The sequence below is a fragment of the Amphiura filiformis genome, chromosome 3 (assembly GCF_039555335.1).
Source record: "Amphiura filiformis chromosome 3, Afil_fr2py, whole genome shotgun sequence".
Taxonomy (NCBI): domain Eukaryota; kingdom Metazoa; phylum Echinodermata; class Ophiuroidea; order Amphilepidida; family Amphiuridae; genus Amphiura; species Amphiura filiformis.
In genome coordinates, this window is record NC_092630.1 from 51,625,438 (window position 1) to 51,638,701 (window position 13,264).

At 35.4% G+C, this 13,264-nt stretch overlaps 1 protein-coding gene and 1 long non-coding RNA gene across 2 annotated transcripts in view; one reads left to right on the top strand and one right to left on the bottom strand.

Annotated features, from left to right (window-relative positions):
* LOC140148695 (uncharacterized) overlaps positions 1-13,264 on the bottom strand; it is a 389,432-nt gene that overhangs the window by 182,051 nt on the left and 194,117 nt on the right. The window lies entirely within an intron of this gene.
* LOC140148696 (uncharacterized) lies at positions 802-4,349 on the top strand. The gene is made up of 2 exons (XR_011858513.1): positions 802-1,154; positions 2,387-4,349. It is a non-coding gene; the product is annotated as an uncharacterized lncRNA (long non-coding RNA).

A 13,264-nucleotide genomic window follows, 5' to 3' on the forward strand; every position in this document is an offset into this window, starting at 1 on the left:
GGGGTATTCAGGGGAAACATATTTTAAACATCAAAATTTGCTCCTAATCAGACTCCTTTCGGGGGAACTGAACAACCTGCCCCCCCTCCCACTTTCAATGTGCTGCACACTCCTCTGGTAATCCATGAACCATAATTTGGTTGTTTTTTATTAAAAGGTTACCACTTTTGTCAGAGTTTCAGTATTGAGTGATTTTGTATCAACCTGTAGGCTAATTGTGCAGAATTGGCCAATTTCTGGAACCAATATTGAAGTCCATCCATTATTTGAGTTTTGAATGGCAAGGAACTGTCAGATGTAATGTATCAATGTCCGCAGTGTTCTTATTATTGAGTTGGACATGCTGTAGGGTGAAAACGTGCCACTGAATAGAGCTGCTTTTCTCCCTTATTGCCTGAAAATTAGAATGTCAATGCGAGTGAGGCTTAAGTTGTATGCGCTTTAGTCTAAATTGGACATAAGTAAAAAGTTGGCTGACTAGATAATTGAGAAGCAAAGACGACAACACTGCTAAAAGGCTACAATTCTAATATGGTGCTATCAGGGTGTAAACTAGAATTACAGCAGATGTCGATGAAGTATTTTATAACAGATTTTAACATTTAAACTTTATATCGCCAATTTGGTGTATACATTTTGAGAAATATGCAGCAGATATCTATGAACAGATACGATAGGGATAGGAGAGAAATATTTGATGTGAATGCTTTTGGACAAGTGACATAATATGTTAACATGAGTGTGAAATCTTAATGTGTTTACACCAAAAGTCAAAAACATGTTAGCTGACATGACCAGTCTGGTCCGTCCTGGTTTTCCGTGACCGCTTTGGTCACTAATTCCCGCGATAATCCGGCAGCGCCATCTACAATATTCGACTCCGCTCGGAAACCTGAAAAACAGGGCTAAATTGGTTTGTTTTCGACATTGAAAGGGAAATCACCGTCCATAAATTACGTACCAACTTCTAAGCATCGCTTCCGGGTAGTCTGACGACCTCTGACCTGTTCACAGCCAAGAAAAAGTCCAAAACGTGGGTATTTTCATGCTCCAATAGTATGAGTTCCATGCCGATTTTCGTACTTTTACCTTCAATTTCTGCTCAATCTTTTTGCACATTTGTGTAGACGAGGTGTTTATCTATTGATTTAAAGGTAAAACTCTTAGGAGTTTCTTTTTTTTGTACAGGAGTTTCTTTTTGGAAGTTGGGGTATTTTGTTGTTTACAATGCATGTATCACGGAATCGCGTGACCGAATTTTGTTGATCTCGCATTTCCGTGACCGATAAATTTGCCGAGTTTGACCCCAGAAATATGATCCTTAATCACGGTTTTCCGTGATCACTATACAGAGTCACATAAACGCGTGATCATTGTGAAAGACGTTGTTTTACTGATGCTGATGCTGTTCATGTTTTTTGATGTTGACATCGACATGACATGGTTGATCAAAATTCAAATCAAAATAATGAAGTGATGAACTGAACATGTACAAGTATGTTGTAGGATAGGACTGCATTGCCATTGGATGTACATGTTAATATTGTAAGCTTGAGTTTCCCTGTACAGTGTATCAATCATGTACTGTGCACACTGGATATTTGCAGAAAAGCGATTTTCACACATGCTCAGTGTTTCCGGGAGTGTTTCATGCATGTTTACTGACTGAACCGATAAATCATACAAATCGCTGAGCCGAGTGAGACAAAAACAATGACATGACGTCACTTTTGCTAGTTGAAGATATCTCAACTCTCGAATGATGACGCTTGTCACATGAATGCAAGAACCAAATTATCTTGCTACTTAATGTACCTTTCTCAATCTTTAACAGGATTACCCGGCTTTGGAAATGAACGTTCATGAATTAGCATTACCGTATTACATGTTGTAAAAGTGTATTTTGTGGCCTTTGAATAAATTTCAATTAGGCGACGAAAAAAAGAAAACCTGTTCTACGGGCGGACGGACCTTTCAAGTAGGGTCGGTCGGTCGGGCTTTTTTTTTTTTTTTTTTTTTGAAATGACCCAAAAAAATCACCAAAATCTGTAAATACATGTATTTGCAATTTGGGAAAATACAAAAAAAAAAAGTTGTTCCTGAAATTGTCAAAATTTGGGTCGGTATTACCGTATTCATTTGTACAGGAAATTTTGTTTCCCAATTTGTTCAATATCTGGGTCGGTCGGGCCCGTAGAACAGGGTTTTCTTTTTTCGTTGCCTTATCGGCTGTAATCACGATTGGCGATGTGATTACTAAGCAACGGCGAGGTGTGCATCGCTTTCCAAAAATCAAGCGGTGCATAGTAAAAATAAGCTATGCCGATTTTTAAAGCCTATTATTATTATTATTATTATTGTTGTTGTTTTTATTATTTTATGACAGGTGACTGTTCACTATAGGATCTGGGCTTCTGCAATACGATTGATGTTACATGACGCTGTAGATGTCGAGCTGTTTTGCAAACCTTTGGCTTCCGTACACGCATTACTGAAAGCAATCGAATAGAACTGGAATTGAGCGTCTTTCAACCAACGTAGAATTAATGAGATCGAAATCTGACCATCCTCAAGGTTTCCTTTTATATAATAGTTGAAAACTAAGAGAAAGTAGATGAAATTTTCAGTTACTTCATGCTTCAGTGCACTTCAGATTTTAAAAAAAGGCATGTTCAGAGATGGGCATGAATCTTCAAGGGTTTGAACCTCCAAATGTAGGAATGAAATTGTAAGTCACTCAAGTTATTCACACACCAGCAGAAACCCCTGAACCACCCCTGTGTGTGCTTGGGGTTTAGAAACAGAAATTGTCCAAGCACAATGCACAATTCTGCAGGAAACCTCTGAATGAAAATGGTTCTGCATGGCGCAAACCTCCAACTATTTCTCTGAATGCGCTTGGAGGTTCAACTGAACTCCTTAAAATCTAGGGGTTTAAGGGGTCATACCTCTAAGTACGTCCCCATGAGAAAAAGACACCGTCTGAACCTCTAAGGGTTCCGATCCCCTGGTTTCTTAACAGGTGCGTACCAGGATTCAGGATGAAATATTTAGTGTACATTGTATTATGAGGTTTGTCTCAGAAGAAAGTAATAAAATAAAAACCCTAAGCAGATAATTGCTATGTTTGTTTTGGGGTGTTTTTTGTTGGCACAAAAAATAGAGATGCACCTTTTTAGTGCATTTTTGGATCATTTTTTCCACTTCATTTTGGGTTTTCATCTTTCCAAGACATACAAAAAATCTTGCATTTTGGCAATTAAAAAAAAGTAATGTGCAAAATTGAAATTCTTAAAAGCTGACACATTTTTTTTTAAACAACGCACATCGATGTGGATGCACTGTGGTCGATGCAAAGTGTCAGAACCATGTAAGCCATAAACAGCAAAATTCTAGTTCTAATGTGTAATCAATACAACAAAACTGATAATGCCAAAAAAGGTTACATTACTTATTTTTTGGTTTCGGAGTGTCCCTGGACCTACATAGAGCTAAATGCCAGGATCATTCATGGTTGACTCTAGTTACACTCTATTCTAATGATTTCAAAATGAATTGAAAGTTGTATCCATGAATACAAATTATCACTTTGCATATTGAAAAAACACAATTTTTTTTTTTGGTAAGTCAACCATGAATGATACTGACATTTAGCTATAGGTCCAGAGACACTCGGAAACCAAAAAAAAAATCAATAATAATCAATTTCGGGTACCTGATTACCTGTCCGAAAAATCTGTCACGTATCCGAGCTCAAATTTGCCAGAAAATCCCTGGCTTAGTCCGAATCCGGACTAGAATGATACCACACTGATAATTATGCACTGTTTTTTGACAGCTAAAGTTTTTTTCTCTCCGGTTTTGGAGAGTGTCCCTGGACTGAGCTAAATGCTAGGATCCATCATAGTTGTCTCAAAAAAAAAAATTGTAGGCCCATGTGTTTTGAATAAATTGGTACTCTTGTCATGCTCTATTAATGATTTCAAAATGCATTGATTCCATTTTGAAATCATTAATAGAGTATGACATGAGTACAAATTTATTCAAAACACATAGGCCTACAATTTTTGTTTGAAGTCAACCATGATTGATCCTAGCATTTAGCTCTAGGTCCAGTCCAGGGACACTCTTCCAAAACTGGGGGAAAAATTGGGGCGGGGGGGGAGTTTACTTGAAGGTGGGACTATACTCGCGTCAGTACGGTACATGTAATATCATGTGAATTATATGTAATGTCATGGTACTAATGAAACCTCAATATTTTGTGTAAATAAATATTTTGTATTTTATACTTTGTCTGTGCATGTTTTATGTTACAGTGAAATAAAAAGCAAAGAAAATACAGTCAATCGGGACCCTACAATGTTTTGCTTCATTTATGCTGTTGATTGTCTATTTCTTTAAATACACACAATTTGTTATCGGTGTACGCGTCGCCTGCTATGTTAAGTGTAGGCTTGTTATGTTGAAGATTTACTATGTCAAATTGGTACTTTCCTATACCAGACAGTTCGCAATGTCGAACATGAAATACGGTTCGCTTTGTCGAATATAAAATAAGGTCTGCTTTGTTGAATATAAATAAGGATCAATATGTCGAATTTATATTATATGAAATAGGTTTGAAGATAGGATCAAGGTTTAGAGTTAGAGTTTATATTTGGGTTCAGATAGATTTGACATAACGACTTGGTAAACCCGAATTCACAAGTACCTTCGACATTGCGAACCTTACTATTCTGTCGACATACATGTAGAGGACCTAATCCGACATAGTGAACTTTTTCTCCTTTAACATTGCAGACCTTCCCTACTTTGACATGGGGATGTGCAATATTTATTACCAGTGGCGACACCAGAAAGGGGGCAAAATCAAAATTTTTTTTGTAAAATTGGGGTTTTAAGGCTGACAAGGCTTTAAAACTGGGTGGGGATGTCAAGAAAAATATACTCCCCAAGTGCAACCACTGTTTTTTTTAAAGAATTTTTTTACCAGCCCACAGGAGGGGGGGGGGGGCAATTTTTGTCATACATTCTTTGCCCGGGGGTTCTTGGGCACTTTTTAAATAAAATGCTCAAAGAAACAGTACAGGAATGCTTATTTTCCTGTTTGCTAAACTCGAAAAATTTATCTAGCCAATTTTAAGGTTTAGAAATTGGGATCCCAGGAATTTGCCATGAGCTAGGGAAAAAATATTTTTGCAGGGCGAGAGGGGCAAACGATTTTGGCAGGCCGAGAGGGCGGGAAAGCATTTTTGGCATGCCGTTTGGATTTTTTTGTGAGGGGAGGGCTGGTAATTTATTGCACGACCATCATGTGGTTGTATTAAAATTGCTGTTTCAAATCATAACACCATTTTGCAATTAAAAAATTTTAAATATAAATTTTGTAATTTAAAAAGTTACATATAAAATAGGAATATTTATGACAAACAATCAGATATTCAAAACAGTCAACAGTGGTTTTTTTTATAAAGTTTTGACTCGAAGCAATTCTACTTAAAAATATACTTGACCAAACTGCAAAGTAAAAATACCAGGAGAAAAGTGCAAAACCCCGATGTTGCAGATGGCCAACAAAATGTATTGTCAATAATAGGGGGGGGGGGGTAAAATTTCTTTGCGATCAAGTCGTAATTTTTTTTATCATAGGCTAACTGAAGTAAATGAACATTTTCGAAATGGAAGCTGGGCATCATGATGAGGAAAAACTGGCATTTTAATAAGATTTTTCCCCGAGATTTTTACAATGTCTGAATAATTTCTACGCACGTCGACGCGACCTTGGAAATCAGCTGGCTTTGTGTACATACTGTAAGATAAATTTATACTCCATCGCTGGGCGACGAGCGATTGTTTTTTTAGCCCAGATGAGGAAGCTCGTTTTTGGTGGGGAGGAAAAACGGGTAGGCTACTTTCATTGGTCAGATATCAATCGCTCTTTGCTCAGCGATAGAGTATCAATCCAGCTTTATCACCAAATATGGATGTGGCCACAGTCACGTGGTAAAAAATACACGAATCACGCCTCTCTTTCTTGCCAAGACCGGCATTATTGAACAGATTGTTTTTACCGATCTCGTTTCATCTATAAATATAAAATGTGGATTTTTACACCAATCTGTATTGCTTCCTCGTGGTATTGGTGTGACAAAACCTTTTTATCTTTTATATTCTGGTTTTAGGTTTTACAATTGTGTATCGGTCCCGGGTATCGGTGAACGAAAAATGGATTAAAATAGGCCTCATCCTCATACCTGATGAGATATACCCGGCCATAGTGTTTCACTTTTCTCCCCGATTTTATCGTATTCTCCTGCAATACATAGACCTACGGCTTGATTCACGCATTATTTTTTCATTAAAATCATTTTTTGTCGACTTAAAAATCCATAGATTTTCCATAAGATGTTGAATATCCCCGTGAATATCATTGCAATTGGGGCTCTGATCTGACCGAGGCATGATAACCTAAATGGCTATTCCAGTGTGAATGATCGCGGCCGGCCGTGCTGCTGGTTTCACACACAAGCAACTTCTCATGATAAAATTTCAATTCGATCGGCCTTGCATTAAAAGCATGCTTCGTTTCCACGTTTTCGTCTGATTTACGACTGGTCACTACTTTCCGCGATCGACCTTTGACCCAACTCTGATTTGTAATGAACGCTGGTGACCTCCAGCCGCATCCCACGTTGAATTGGTCAGTGAAAAACGGCAGATGTCGCTGCCGGAATATCACGGAAATTAGTGACCAAAGCGGTCGCGGAAAACCAGGACGGACCAGACTGATGACAGCTTTCTAACTGACTGGACACACTCAGTTCATGGTTTCCTGTCAAGTCTGCTTTGCAATGGGCTGATGTGACAAATTGTCCAGTCATTCTTCACTATCTGATGGCCAAGCTAATGTTACAAAACATTGAATGGAAATGTCTAATGGAAACCTTTGTTGAGTTGAAAATCACTCAATTTTAAAATGGTAATTTTTGACAAACACTTGTAAACATTTGGGGTCTATTTACAGCCAAGAAATCACTAATGATGATTTGACTAAATGGTATGGATTAACGCACTACACCTTAAATAAATAAGCAACATAATGATTTTAATTTTTCATTTAACCTATGCTACATATATTTGTCATCATTTAGCAATGTGGCAATGTGTGAAAAGGCTTTCTAATTTGGTTATATCAATGAAGATAAGAAATCAAGTTTTAAATTATTTTCTTATTCTACAAACGTGTAAACACTTTAGAAACTTCACACCATTTAGAGGGTAAGAAAAAAGGACACCATTTAAGCATTAAAAAGTATGTCACATTCACACGTGCCCAATGTCGTAGGTTGCCAATGAACATCAATAAATAATTGGTTCAAATTCATCTCATGTCACTTTCATACAATCAGCTGCACAAAAAGCAACAAAGGATTTTGTGTGAAATTAATTCAATTTCTTTGCCTGGAAATGAATGCATCCATCAGTTTGATCATGTGAATGTAATGCATTAAGATGGATATGCATGTCAGTGCATCTGTTATTGACAATAGAATTCTAAAAAAAATCAACCCCAAAACATGCCTGTGCAATATTTGTATCTTTACCCAATGGGAGTTGCCTGTAGGTTCTAATTGACATGACGGTAATTGTTTTGTATGCACACATGTGTATTAGTTATTTATTGTGGAAGATTTCCTTTGATGTACATTTGATACATTCAGATATACCTTATATATTCTTGTCTCACCATCATACCTTCTATTGCATTGCACTTATCTTGTCCTAATTTCAATGGTGTTTTTACAACCAGCAGTAAATACTCTTTAACAAGATCATCTACCATTTAATGCATTACCACAGAGGACAGTGTGACAGTTTCCATAATATTATGGCAGGGAAAGATTAAATTTGTCGAGAACAAAATGCTCTCTTCAGCCATTAGCTGGTTATTTCTACAAGAGCTTATTCTACTTAAGGGTAATTAATGATGTATAATTTTTCCTGCTAACATCAATAGCTTTGGGAATCAACATGCATTAAGGGGAGAAGTGTGTTTACTTATTAGAAGTATCACTTGAAAATACTACATTGTTTTCTTATCTCCCAGTGACCTTCACAGACCATTTATAATATGAAATAAACATTAACAATTTCTACCCAAATATTATTCTTATCAGTAGAACTTGCTTTAATGCCACTACATCTTGAGTAGTCAATTTACTTCAAGGTAGAGTAAAGATAATAATTTGATCTCTAATACTAGCATTTTAAATGTGCTATCTTCAAGAGTGGCCACATCGACTTTGTGTACTGTGTCTTCAGAAGACAGCACTCTGGTTTCACAATGCACTGTCCTCAATTAACTGCACACTGGTTTCACAATGAGCTGTCTTCAGTATACAGCACACTGGTTTCATAACAAATGGTCCTCGGTTATAACATTGCACTGGTTTCACATTAATCTGTCTGCAGTAGACAGCAGAATGATTTCACAAACTTTTTCAGTTAACAGCAAACTGGTTTAAAAATACACTGTCTTCAGGTAGCAGTTCACTGGTTTCACAATAAACTGTCTTCAGTATACATGGTATACAATACACTGGTTTCACAATAAGCTGTGTTCAGTTAACAGCACACTGGTTTCACAATAAATTGTCTTCAATGAACAGCACATTGGTTTCAAAATAAACTGTATTCAGTGATAGCAAGCTGATTTTACAATTAACTGTCTTCTATAGACAGCACTGTGTTGCTACTCAATAATTACTAACATGTGAATATCTACTGCTGATAACAATATTATCACATTGTACTATCTACATCTGATAGCAATATCACTTGGTACTACCTACTGCAGATAGCAACACTTAGCACTATCTATTGCTGACAGTACAAAGTGATATTACTGTCAGTATTGATAAATATTAGTAACAGTAGATTGTTAACACAAAGCTATATTGCTGATCTCAAAGTCATTGCTGTAGTTGAAACAACATTCTTTCTTTCAAATTTCTAGTGTAAACCATAATCGTAAAGGAAAGATTAAACAATCTTAAAAGTCTAGAAAATATACCTGAACTCATAAAAGTAATAGTATATTCTTTACGTACTGTTGCATATTATGTTAGCAATTGAAGTTGACTATAGGGAATTTACTATCAAAAGGGAAATGTCCTCTTAATTTACACGCTGTCTGAAATAGTCAACTTGACATTTACAATTCTCTTCACATTATTGTAAAAAAATTAATAACCTTTTAAAAAAGTCTTTATGTTTCATTATTGAATTTTGAAGGTTATATTTGATCACTGTCTCTGTGAGTGAATGACAGGAGACTGAAGGTTGATACATTTTAGATATTCCAATTAACAATATTTGATTTTACATCAATTTCAATCATTCTTTGTTTTGAAATGATAGGTATAAATGACATTATGTAATATTAGCTATCAGGAAAAGCTAGTTTCTTGTATCCTATGACTGTGTGTAATTGACAGCGTAGGAATGCTATATTGAACAATCGTTGATAAAAGGAAGTTTGGTTTTAGAAATGTGATGGCTACCTGACCCATTTTCATGAGATGAATCCAACAAGTTTGAACCGCAATTTGAACATTGTGTAATTGTCTCATTCATGTCAGTATTGAAATGGAGTATAAAGATGTGACAGGTATGATGTTTGCATACGTTGAGATATCATTACCCAGATGAATGTGATTTTAATCCAAATCTCTCTCGCTTTGTGTCAGTTTTCTGTCACACACAAAATTATTGTTTTTTTGAGAATCACTTATTAATTTCATCAGCCATGAATATATATTGAAATACTTAACTTCAAATATCAATCAACTAAATCCTCTTTGAATGTGAGCAAATTCTAATGGTGGTTGTGAATATTGTTATCTTTACTAAAATCTTCAGATTTACTGAAAAAGCACTATTTGATTGATTATAAGCTGTAATTTTGAGCAAATATCAATAAGTTATATATTTGCACAATAGATTTTTGTGTAAGAAGCTTTAGGGGGAATGTTTTATGTGAAGGAAGAATTAAACCCTTTCTGTACGAAGATTCCACATGACAAATCAAACAACTGTGCATTGATGATAAAAACTTTTACATTTTAACTACAATCCCCGAAATATGTCTTGAAACATTAAAGGGTCTTTAGGGAAAATAAGTCCCCCCACTCCCCCGTGCAATGTTGAAACGTGCGCATGTGTTCAGCGTGTCTCCAAAGTGTCGCAACTTTCTGTACGAAGATTCCACATGACAAATAAAACAACTGTGCATTGATGATAAAAACTTTTACATTTTAACTACAATCCCCGAAATATGTCTTGAAACATTAAAGGGTCTTTAGGGGAAAATAAGTCCCCCCACTCCCCCGTGCAATGTTGAAACATGCACATGTGTTCAGCGTGTCTCCAAAGTGTCGCAACATTGAATGATGGGGGTGGGGAAGGAAAAAGTGTTAATTGATGGCCCAGCTTTCTTCTAATTCCAAATATTGAACATTTTTATCCACATTAAAAATACACTTATGATTTCATTCAAGATGGCTAAAGCGTTTCAAGCACATTTTTCGGGGATTGTAGCATGTTAACAATGCAACATGAATTGATATTTAAACAAATAGAACCATGACAGGCATTGGTTCATTGGTTCCTGAGTTAGGTCTTTATTAGTGTCATGAAACTTGAACATAGTTATAAGCTACAGTGCATCAATTAGCTCATAGGATTCTGGTTTGGATTATGTAGTATTTAGGAGTCAGTCTGTTAAGCTTATTTGTCTCTGTGTTATAACACAATGTGAGTGATGACAAATGTGAGGTAATCTCATGTACGGAACTGCCTGCAAATATTATGAAGTCAAGTATGAATATTCCTTAATCTTTTTATTACCAAAAGGATTACAAAGATGCTGCTATTTCAGGTCCATGGGAAGGGCAATCATTTCAGTTGTATTATGGGATGATGAGACGACAAGAGCTAACACCCAAAAATTAATTGCTTGTAAAATTTATTATCAAGATATTTTATAAATTACAATTCACCAGTGATAACCTTTTAATCTTCTGCTAGTTTACTTCACTTATTCTATTCACACAATTCTCAATAAATTTACTTTTTGTACTTTGTTCTATTAAAGTCAGTAGAAAATCAATTAATCAAGAACAATTAGATGAATCTCATCTCATCTCATTGGCCTGTATGTTCATCACTAAGAAGAAACTTACATAACTTTTCAGCCATATCTCAAAATTGGTTTTAGCAACAAATAATTTATCTTTCTTCATCACGTCATAGTTATTTCACAAGCAATAACTTTGATCTTTGATATTATAAAGGCAAGTATAACAAGCTGAGTTTTTTGGTGACACACAAACACATTAATCATTCATTGATACATGTCTGAGATGTGTAAAAACATTACAAATAGGTCAACAAGTTGATTTATAGTTTTAGTTTCAATAATCTTGTCACAGTATGAGAATAACATTCAATGAACTAAAACAAAAAAAATGTAAAACTTGAATGAAAATGTTGAAAACAACCTTACAGCATTTGTAATCCATGAACCATCATTTGGTTGTTTTTTATTAAAAGGTTACCACTTTTGTCAGAGTTCAGTATTGAGTGATTTAGTATCAACCTGTAGGCTAATTGTGCAGAATTGGCCAATTTCTGGAATCAATATTGAAGTCCATCCATTATTTGAGTTTTGAATGGCAAGGAACTGTCAGATGTAATGTATCAATGTCCGCAGTGTTCTTATTATTGAGTTGGACATGCTGTAGGGTGAAAATGTGCGCTGAATTGAGCTGGTCTTCTCCCTTATTGCCTGAAAATTAGAATGTCAATGCAAGTGAGGCTTAAGTTGTATGCGCTTAGTCTAAATTGGACATAAGTAAAAAGTTAACTGACTAGCTAAATGAGAAGCAAAGATGACAACACCTTTTACTGCTAAAAGGCTATAAGTTATAATATGGTGCTATCAAGGTGTTAACTAGAAATACTGCAGATGATTATTTCAACAGATTTTAATATTTAACTTTATATGGTGTATACATATTAAGAAATAAAATGCAGCAGATATATATGAACAGATATAGTGATAGTTTGATGTGAATGCTTTTTGACAAGTGACATATTATCCTAACATGAGTGTGAAAGCTTAATGTGTTTAAACCAAAAAGTGAAAAACATGGTATCTTACATGACATCTTTCTAACTGACTGGACACATTCAGTTCATGCTTTCCTGTCAAGTCTGCTTTGCAATGGGCTGATGTGACAAATTGTCCAGTCATTCTTCACTATCTGATGGCCAAGCTAATGTTACAAAACATTGAATGGAAATGTCCAATGGAAACCTTTGTTGAGTTGAAAATCACTCTATTTTGAAATGGTAGTTTTTGACAAACACTTGTAAGCATTTGGGGGGTCTATTTACAGCCAAGAAATCACTAATGATAATTTGACTAAATGGTATGGATTAACACACTACACCTTAAATAAATAAGCAACATAATGATTTGTCATTAAACCTATGCTACATATATTTGTCATCATTTAGCAATGTGGCAATGTGTAAAAAGGCTTTCTAATTTAGTTATATCAATGAAGATAAGAAATCAAGTTTTAAATTATTTTCTTATTCTACAAACGTGTAAACACTTCAGAAACTTCACACCATTTAGAGGGTAAGAAAAAAAGACACCATAAAAGCATTAAAAAGTATGTCACATTCACACATGCCCAATGTCGTAGGTTGCCAATGAACATCAATAAATAATTGGTTCAAATTCATCTCATGTCACTTTCATACAATCAGCTGCACAAACAGCAACAAAGGATTTTTGTGAAATTAATTCAATTTCTTTGCCTGGAAATGAATGCATCCATCAGTTTGATCATGTGAATGTAATGCATTAAGATGGATATGCATGTCAGTGCATCTGTCTTTGACAATAGAATTCTAAAAAAATTCAACCCCAAAACCTGCCTGTGCAATATTTGTATCTTTACCCAATGGGAGCTGCCTGTAGGTTCTAATTGACATGACGGTAATTGTTTTGTATGCACACATGTGTATTAGTTATTTATTGTGGAAGATTTCCTTTGATGTACATTTGATACATACGGATATGCCTTATATATTCTTGTGTCACCATCATACCTTCTACTGCATTGCCCCTTTCTTGTCCCAATTTCAATGGTGTTTTTACAACCAGCAGGAAATGCTCTTTAACGAG